The sequence below is a fragment of the Hipposideros armiger genome, unplaced genomic scaffold, assembly GCF_001890085.2.
Source record: "Hipposideros armiger isolate ML-2016 unplaced genomic scaffold, ASM189008v1 scaffold_86, whole genome shotgun sequence".
Classification (NCBI taxonomy): Eukaryota; Metazoa; Chordata; class Mammalia; order Chiroptera; family Hipposideridae; genus Hipposideros; species Hipposideros armiger.
Genome location: NW_017731436.1, coordinates 548,640 through 558,715, shown reverse-complemented (window position 1 = coordinate 558,715; position 10,076 = coordinate 548,640). Strand labels below are relative to the sequence as shown.

The window sequence follows — 10,076 nt, the reverse complement described above, 5'->3', positions numbered from 1 at the left end:
AATGGATGTAAAACTACCATTTGTCTAAATTCAGTATTTTTTTCCTCTTACTAAATGAAGACTTATGAAAAATAATCATATTCTCTTTTTTCCACCTATTGGTATTTTCCATTCTCTAATAAACCATCCCCAAACTTAGTAGTTCAAAACAAGCTTTGGCAAACCATCTCATGGTTCCTTGGGTTGACTTGGTTTGGCTGGGCAGTTTGGGGTTAGAATATTTCAGTCTGATATTGACTGAACTGGAAGCCTGTGGCCTCGTCACGCAGGAGTGTGATTCCTATGTGGCTCTGACTGGAGCAGTGGAGGCTGGCTAGGCATCTGTGGCCTTCCATGTGGGTCACTTCAGCTTCCTCGTGGCTTGGTGGTCTTGGGTAGTCACACTCCAGAGGCAGCATGCCAAGAAACCAAGGCTGAAGCTGCAAGACTTCTTATGAGCCGAGCTTGGGAATCCCAGGACTGTCTTCTGTCACGTTTTCTTGGTCAACAAGTCACTCGGACTGACCCCGATCAAGGGGAGGGCAGTTAGGTTTTATCTCCCAATGGCAGGGGCAGCAAAGAATTTGCAGCCCTCTTTAAGCCACCACATGACATAAAAGTAGCATTATTATTTTTTACATTTTAATGATTGTTTATTGGGTTGGACCAATTAACATAGTGAGACTCATTTTTGTTTTGGAAAAGCACAGACATGTTCAGCTCTCCCATTGTCTCATTAAATTTTAGATTATGGTAGTTTTAGGTTATACCTAAGTCATATGCTGAGTCGAGTACATTTAGGTGTCCTCTTTGCAACTAATACCAGTATATCAGTTTTTAGGTCCTGACTCACTGCTATTCGTGAGAGCCTTTCTGAGAATTGTCTCCTTGAGAACAGAACTCCTTGGGGGGTGGGGGGTGGGCAGCAAGTCACATTGAAAGCAATAAAAATGGCCAAGCCCTCATAACAACGCATTTTCTCTGGGAATTCCGATCATTGTGAAATGAAATAAAACGGGCTAATTAGAGCCTTTCTTTCCGGAAGGAATTGCTTTGTACCATGACATTCAGATAGCGTCATTCTATATAGGTAGCAAGAGAGAATAAGAAAACCAGAAGTCTCCCATCTTTCATGAGGTGCCATGAGGCTGTCGTTAAAATACAGTGTACTAAGATACTTGGTCCCTAAGGGCAGGTTGGCCTCTGTGCCTCAGTCTTTCTCCAAAAGTCTAAGCGTGGGCATTTAGGCCTGCTCTGTCCCGACCTGGTCCATAGCCACCTCTGAGCACACCCACTCCTCTCTCAGTGAGAACTGGGGAGGGTCCTTTGCAGCCTCTGGGCTGCCAGCTCCCATCTACCTATGTGAATGTGTCTGCCAGCAGTGCCGGTTCCCATGGCAACTCAGGGCCTCAGTTTGCCACGCTGTTGGGACAGCTCAGCACATACTGTACAGTGCCATCTGCTCCATGACAGCACCATCTACACAGAGAGAAAGAGCCTGTTCCCCGAGGCCCCGTCACTGCTGCATCCCAGGCTGGCACACAGTAGGCATTCAGGCAATGTTTGTTGACTGAGCAGTAAAAGGCAGAAGTCATCTGTGTTTTTAAAAGTATTGAATCAGTTACCAAAACCAAAATAGGAAAATTTCAACTAAAACTCAAGCCTTTATTTTCCTAAAAAAAAAATGTGAAAGCTGGCAACACTGAGCCTGAGAGGCAATAATGTAGGAGCTCGTGGTGGCTGCCCTCTGCATATGTTGTGGTTTCTAGGTGGCCAAATGCCCCCACCCCTATCACTTTACACCCAGCCTCTTCCCTTTCTGAGTTTGCAAACCCCACAAGGCATAGTCTGTAAGGCATGATATATCTGGTTTCAAAACATCTCCAGGGTGTTTGCATTTATTTATCTTAAGAGATGTCACAGTATTCTTGTACCTGAAGATTTTTTTAAAAATGCCTTAGTGAGATACAATTCACTACCATAAGAGTTATCCATTTAAGACATACCATTCAATGGCTATTAGCATATTCAGGGTTGTGCAGCCATCACCACTATCTAATTTTAGACCGTTTTCGTCATCCCCCAAAGAAACCGCATACCCATCAGCAGTCACTCCCCCTGTCCTACCCACCCCAGTCCTAGGGAACCACTTGTCTTTCCATCTCGGTAGATTTGCTCTTCTGGACGTTTTGTGTAAATAGAATCATATAATACGTGACCTTTTGTGTCTGTCTTCTGTCCTTTAATGCAACGTTTAAAGATTCACCCATGTTGTAGCATGTATCGGTATTTCATTCCTTTTGATGGCCAAATAATATTCCATCGTATGGCTATCCCATTGTGTTTACCCATGCGTCAGCTGATGGACACTTTGGGGCTGTTATGAATAATATCAGAAAAACATTCCAAAGCATCTGGAAAATCACTGCTGTAAGAAGGAAAAATACAACCTAGCAACTCCTGGGTTACGGAGAGCGAAGGGCAGCGCCAGAGACTGAATCCAGGGGGAGGAGCGGTGAGGGGGACGAGGAGGCCACTGTCAGAGCAGAGCACGCAGGAGGCTTGCTCGGGAGCAGCCTCGGGCGGTGTGGCTGGCAGCAGTCTCTCTCTCAGCTGAGTCACCCAGGAAACTAAGTCTCAGCGGCCGCTAGAGCACATCTGGGCTCTGGGCGCTGAGGCAGCAGCACCGCACATTCTTACAAGACCATTCGCTGATGGGCTGGCCAGTGGGAAGGACGCGTACGTCCAGCGTACGTAAGCTGTGTGCATGCGTCTGCTCTCACGGCGTGCTGAAGCCAGGGTGCTTCCCAGTTAGGAAGAGGGCTTTTCTCAAGGATTGCAAGCCACGTGGCATTTATATGGCTATTAATAGCAAACACTGCACCACCCCAAACAGTTATCCTGATGGCGAGACGCTCCCCTTAACCTGTGTCGCCCCAAAAGACAAAGCATGTTTTCAGAATGATGTCTGAGTTTAAGATGAAGCGGATGGAAGGAGGCCTTGCATTTTTGTGGCATCATTTTGCTGTCATAGTCGTGGGAAGATCTTGCAGATTTTCCTGTTGTATGTCTGGGATGATACATGTTTTATAAAAACGGTAGGTTCAGTCTATTGAGGACCAACTATGTGCTAAGCTCATTCTTACTCTTTTAATGAGCCCAGCATCCTAAAGGAGATATTTGAGTCCCATTTAATGGATGAGAAATTTGAGGCTCAGTCTCATCAAAGGACCCGGGGTCATTCAGCAGGCGAGTGGCAGAGCTTGTGTCTGAGTCCTGGACAAAGGCCCTAACCCTCAGGTCTGGTTCCCCTTAGCCCATCTTTCCAGGAGGTGGTATTTCTCAAGGAAAGAGGTCTTAATATGAATGACAGAACCACAGGTTTCTGGGGCAGAAGGCCAAAGGCAAAGTTGTTCAGTAGGTGAGTCTGGCAATAGGGTCTAGACCCTGCAGCAGGGGTCAGCAGGCAGCCCCCAAGGGGCTGGCACTGTATCCTAAACCCTTCATGCTGCCTCCAGGACAGCCCACCAAGCACCACCTCCCTTATGGGAAGCTGAAGAGCTGATGGGAGGTGTGAATGACTGGGGTGGCACACCATGTTACCATCCATAGCCCTTTACCCAAATGAATGAATGGGCAGTGCTTCCGGGCAGGTGTGCCCTAAGTATCCCCAAACCACCTTAGGAAGGAGGCCAGCTCTATGGAGGAGACGCATATGTGACAGCCATTTTGGAAGTTGAAAGACATCATCACAGGCAGGATAGGCTAGGTTATGCTGTGGTAACAAACAACTCCAAAACGTTAGTGACTTATTACAATAGAAGTTTATTTCTTGCTCAAGCTACATGACCACTTATGTCAGCTGGGGATTCTGCTCTGAGCTCCTCACATTAGGACCCAGGTTGATGGAGCTATAGGAACCTCAAATGTTGATGGCCGTGTGGCAGAGAGAGAGAGACGTCTAGAGGATCTCCCACGAGCAATTCGATGCTCTGACCTGGAAGTAACACACATCACTGCCACTCACAACTCATTGGTCAGAATTATTTGCATGGCTCCACCCAACGACAGGGGCCAGAAGCAGGGTCCTCCGGGTGCCTGAAAGTGGGGGAGCTGGTCATGTTTAGCAAACAGCTCTGATGTCGACCACAGGCTTCTTAGAGTATCCCTCCCCGTCTCTCGCCCCTCTCCTCCACCCCTGCCTGTCTCACAGCAAGGCTGGGCCTCAGTCAGAGAGACCTGGACCCCCACCCTGGAAGCCGTGTGACTTTGGGCATGTCACCTCTGTAAAATGAAGGCTACTATTACTTTGAAGTGTGTGGTTGTGAGGATTACGTATGCCTGGCACATAATAGGTGTTCAGTAAATAACTTGTGAGGCGCTATCTTGTGAAAAGTTACGGTTTGTCAACAAACAAAAAAACAAGTCAGTATTCCATTGTCTTTCAATTCTTTTTTTTTCTCTAGATAAGCCGATGTCTGGGATTCTATTTTATGGGTGGAAAAGCAGTACATTTTAAAACACTATTATATATACATTTGGAAAACTGGGAGGAACCAAACTTAAACATCCAACCGTAGGAGAATGATTAAATCAATTATAATACATTGACTTTGTGAAATGTTATCTAGCCATAAATTAACAAGGAAGATTATATAAAAACATGCAAAATGCCCACAATAGTGTATTGATGAAAAACCTGTCCTAAAGTTGTAGACATTCATTGACTACAAGTATGTTCAGGTAAGTGCAGATGACAAAAGACTGGAAATAAAAATACCAGAAAAATGACCGTTGTGTTAGAGTTGCAGAATTATGAATGTTCTTCAATGTTACTTAACGTAGTTTTAAAAACTATTACTTTACAGGTAGAGAAACTTCAGGAAAATATCCTAAATGCATTCATTTATTTATGCACTGAAAAACTATTAAGAAATTTTAAAGTCAGATACATAAATACCATGGTTGACATAGGTAAAAATAGTTCATAGACTATCTCTGGTTTTTGAACCCAGTGGAAGAAATTGAGTCAGAGATAAAAGTGAAACATTTTTTTAAAAGCAAAAATAATACAACATCAAGTTTGGGCGGTAAAGTTCATGCACACAAATTGTGATGACTTCAAAATGGGAGTAGGGCTGTAAAGTTTTGCAACATGAAAATTTCCTGAGGAGTAGAAAGCCCTTCAGGCCTGGAGCTGGTCAGCCTGGGGAGGTGGCTTAACAACCGACCACTCGCGCTTGGTAGTTACTGGGGGTCACATGTCAGTCTCCCCCAGCAATGCAAAGGCCTCGTGTGTGGGACATGGGTCTTTTTCATTTCTGTAATTTTGGGGTCCATTCTAGCACCTGACATGTAGTGGCTCCATGTTCTTCAGAATCTCCTAGGGCCTAAGTTCAAGCTCAGATTCTTGGGTCCTCACCCCAGGATTGGAAGGTCTGGAGTGGGGTCCAGGACCCTGCTTTTACACTCTCCCGAGGGCCTCTGACTTGCTGTGTGAGGACAAGATGTGTTTGTAGGATGAGCAAACGAACAAGACCTGCAGAAAATTGAGCTTTAAATATGGTCTGCCGGTCTACCAGGGTGCCAGAAAATGTATACACGTGACTTGTATTCATCTTTTGTTACTGGTATGTATTGAGCGTTACAGCTTTAATAGTTTTTCCTTTCTTAAAATGCGTATACATTTTATTGGCAACTTCTGTATATTGCTTGCATGTTCCTGGTGAACTGTGGCCCCTGAGTCTTCTCCTCCTGTGGAACTCCTCCCCCCCACACACACACTTCTCCCCAGGGGCTCCCTGAGGACCCGGGCTTTCCATTGGCACAGCTGACCTCCACAGGGCAATTCCTGCATACGTGCAGAAGTGGGTTTGGGCTGGTTAATGCCATCTCACGTGAGAAAGAAGAGATTATCATAGGAGGGAAGCTATCTAAGATTAAGAGTTTGAGGGCTTGAAATAGCTGGAATCATGGTTGTCTTGATGCAGAAAACTGGACCTGTTTTGCTGAGCACAGTGGTCGTAAAGCACCCGGGAGAGAAGACAGTCTTGGAAGCTGGAAGAGAGGGAACAAAACCAAAGATTGTTTCAGCTTTCAAAATGCCCTGCCCCAGCCGGTGCCCATGGTTTGTGGCCAGCTCTTGAAGATGCTCAGAGACCCTCTGTGTCTGTTTTCTCATCTGTAAAATGGGTGTTACAGTGGCACCTCCCTCATGGATAAATGAAACGCTGGAGATAAAACCCTCAGCACACTGCTGTTTGTCTTCCTGATTGGAGAACGCATATGGCATTTCTGCAGGAGGGGATGGTCCTCACATGGGCACAGAGAAGAGCACTTCCATCACTGCCCTGCTCGCTCTGCCACCAGCAAAGGCCTCCAGCTCCTGGGACTCGAGGAGGCACTGGTTTCTCGCGTGCGGCAGTGGAAGCCCTCTGACTAGTGGTGGCCAGCAGTGTGGCTGCAGGATCTGGCTATGGGACAGAAGTGCGTGCCCCAAGGCTGCTGACCCGCTGCCTGGGGGGCGACCTGGCGACATTAACTCAGGCCTCGAAACCACCATACCTTCACTTGGGCATAGAGAGCGTCGATTTGGGGTAGTGATAGGCCTTTCACAGAGAGAAGTGTCCATTAGATGAATGCCTGCATGTGTCGTCTCCAGGACCAAGAACTGCAATTCCTGCTTTGACCTCAGACTGTACTGCTTGACCCAGTAGAGCCTTGATTCTGGGAGTAGAAAACAAATTTTAATGCCAGAACCTACATTTACTGTGTGATTTCTTAAAAAAAAAAGAAAAATCAGTCTAGAGCTGATTTTCTCCTCTCGTCATTCCCACCCCTTTCCTAGGAGGTACTTTCCGGTGAAAGGCCATTGGAAACAAGATCCTGGTAGTGGTGTGTTTGACAAACTCCTAGGAAAGTGATGAGGGTCTCATTGGAGAGGCACATGGTCCTCACGGGGTGAGGGGTGGGGTGGAGGGGGGTGCCACAAAGGGCAACCCTGCTCCTGGGAGCACACAGCACACGGGCCAGGCTGGACCAGGTCATACTGTGTGTTGCTTTTCTGAATAAAATTAATGCTCTGTAGGCACGGTGCGCTGAAAAGCAAGGATAAGATGATGGAGGCTTTTGAAAATCTATGGCCCATTTTCAGAGGTGTACTCACTTTTTGGAATATATTCTCATGAATTCATACATGTAGAAACTCCCCAAGTTAAATATAAAGTATATATGTATTATCAACTTATCGTAAGAAAAAAACTTATTGGGCTAAATAGTCTTTATCAGGCATACATTGGCAAAGATGGGTTACAATAAAGCCAAAATCGCAGCTGCCTCTCGGGGCTCTGGGGATGCTCTCCTGCTGGGACTCCTGGGTTTGGGATTCACATCCCACTTCCTTTGCTCTTTCTCTGTTCTCCTCGGGCTCTTTCACAGAAGAGCTCTCAGAGTTTAAATAGATTTTTAGCCACTGCTTTTGCCCGAGGCTTCTGAGCTCACAGGAGGTTGGTTTTCCCTCTGGAAGGTGTAAGGAGATATTTACCCTGGCAAATATGTCAAGGAGAGAATTCCCTCGATCCCAGATATGAATGGAGCAGGGCTGCACAGGACATGCCCGACTGGACAGCGCGCAGTTCCCCTCCCAGCCAGAGGAGAGCCGGCATCTCAGCGGCGGTGTGATGACAGACTAGTTTCTGTGATTTGCGCACGAATCTGATGCAGCGGGGCTTTCTGCCTCCGTGAGTCAAAGTAGACAGGCCCTTATCAAGTTAGACTGTGCTCACGAAAGGACGAAGAAGAAAGAGCCAGTATTCTCGGGCTGGGGAGAGGGAGCTTAGATGGCTGACAGCTGCTGGAAGGCCACCTGCACAGGAGCAGCCTGGCTTCTGGGGACTGGGCAGCGGCGAGTAATGGCAGTGAGAAGGCTGCGGAGGCCCTGCCCTAACGGAGGTTGCCAGAGGGAGCACCCTCTCCTAGAGCCCCAACAGCGGGAGTTCCACTCACCATCAGAGGCCGTGCAGTAGAGAGAAAAGTCCGCAGGAGCCTGCAGATCTCCGCTCTCCCATTCTTGCTCTGGGACCCAGAGAAAGCTCTGTGCAGCTCATGCTTCAGTAAAATGGGGTTCTTTCTGATGCTTCCTTCTCTGCCTCTGTCACAGGTTGCTGTAAAGAGCCAATGAACTACTTTAAAAGTGGTGGGCCGTTGGGCTCCGTGGAGGACCAAAGGCAGGAGAGGTGCCAGGGAAGGGGGGCCAGCACCGGGATGGTGCCAAGCAGCAGATAGGCTTTTGGTGGGGGTTAGACTGATTTGAAATTCCTTGCAGATTAGGGAACCTGCTTACGGCCTGCTCCAGGCCAACACTCCCACTGTTCCCTGGGCCCACCGCCGTTTGGATCAGATGCTCTGGAAGGACCCCCTAAGGAAAGGGGTTTTAAGAAAAGCCCTCTCGGAAAGGTGGTTGTATCATCACTGGGCTCCGTAGCCCTCCTCAGAGTGTAAATTGCACTCACATGGTGTTCCTGATTTTTTCTTCGGTTTCCCTTCATTCTGCCTACACTTTAGTTACCAGCTCCCTCATTATCCTGTGTCCAGTCACCTCTTTCCGAGTGCTTGATGCTTCCCTTTTGGACCAAGACTGATCTAGGGGGCGGGAGTGCCAGAAAGGACACCAAGTAGGAGGCTGTTGCGATTGTCCAGGTGAGAGGTGTTGGCAGCGTGGGCCAGGGTAGCGACAGTGAGGATACAAGGGGAAAGGCTGGAAGGTTGACTGTGGCTTGTTGGGGAATGACAACGGCCACCAGCACAGGAGACTGTCTCCCCAGGGGAGGCAGTGGGACTTTGGGACCTTTTTTGGTCTCCTGACCTTGAGTTCCAGCAGAACCATCTCCTTTTATGCTGAATGGTGGCATGTGTTACTCTATTGTTACAGTTTTCTGCCCTTGATCTTGGTGCCACACAGTTTCTTAAAGTACCACACACCTGTGCATGTCTTGGAATCTCTTTGTCATGTTGACGTGTCTTTCAACACAGTCTTATTTTGATTGCGCTATTCAGGTTGTTTTTAATTTATCTCATTGTTTAGAAATGACAGTGGTAAAAAGAATTATGTTTGTAAGTTCTACCTAAGGTTTGTGTGGCTTGTATAAGTTAGAATTGGCCTGGTCACGGTGTTCTTCTGCCTTTCAACTTCACCTTGCAGACACTTGTTATTTCAGTACAGTCATGAGCTACACATGTGATGGTGGTCCTGTAAGATTATAATGGAATTGAAAAATTTCTACCACCTAGGGACATGTAGCCATCCTAATGCTGTGGCAACAACACATTACTTATTGTCTGTGGTGATGCTGGTGTACAGTGTTTATCAAGCCAACAGTGGTGCAGAGTTGTGTCCTAGGCCTTCACATTCACTCACCACTCACCCAGGGCAACTTCTGTCCTGCAGACTCCACTCATGGTATGTGCCCTATACGGGTGTATCAGTTACCTTTTATACCATATTTTACCTTTTCATGTTTAGATGCACAAATGCTCATCATTGTGTTCCAGTTGCCTACAGTATTCAGTACAGTAACATGCTGTACGGGTTTGCAGCCCAGAAGCAATAGGCTGTGCCATAGAGCCTGGGTGTGTAGTGGGCTAGACCATCTCAGCTTGTGTAAGTGCACGCTGTGATGTTCGTACGCTGTAGTGTTCAAGGACGAAATCACCTCATGATGCATTTCTCAGAATGTATCCCTGTCATTAAGTGATGCATGATGGTAATTTCCATCATAATAATTGAACTAGTCCCATGAATCTGGGTTCATTGCTCATTTATTGCCCAGTGAGGGCAGCGACCTTATCTTATTCTTTGCTTCAGTGCCAGCCCGTAGAGATGTGCCTGCCAAGTGGTAGGGGCTCAATAAATATTAACTGACTGACTGTATAAATGAGTTGGCCATGAGGCATCCTCCTCCAGGGGCTGACCTGCTGCTTCCTGAAATGCTCATGTCTAGTCTGCAGACTTTGATGAAGCTTTCTTCATACAGAGGGTGCTGGCTAGGGAGGGCACCATGAAGGGGTGTCATGGAAACCTCTTTTAATAATGAATACTT

The 10,076-nt window shown here is 47.1% G+C and overlaps 1 protein-coding gene across 3 annotated transcripts in view; it reads left to right on the top strand.

The window, feature by feature from the left end:
* The window catches only part of ZDHHC14 (zDHHC palmitoyltransferase 14), a 277,548-nt gene that overhangs the window by 88,916 nt on the left and 178,556 nt on the right, over positions 1 to 10,076 (top strand). The gene's annotated exons all lie outside the window — the stretch shown is intronic.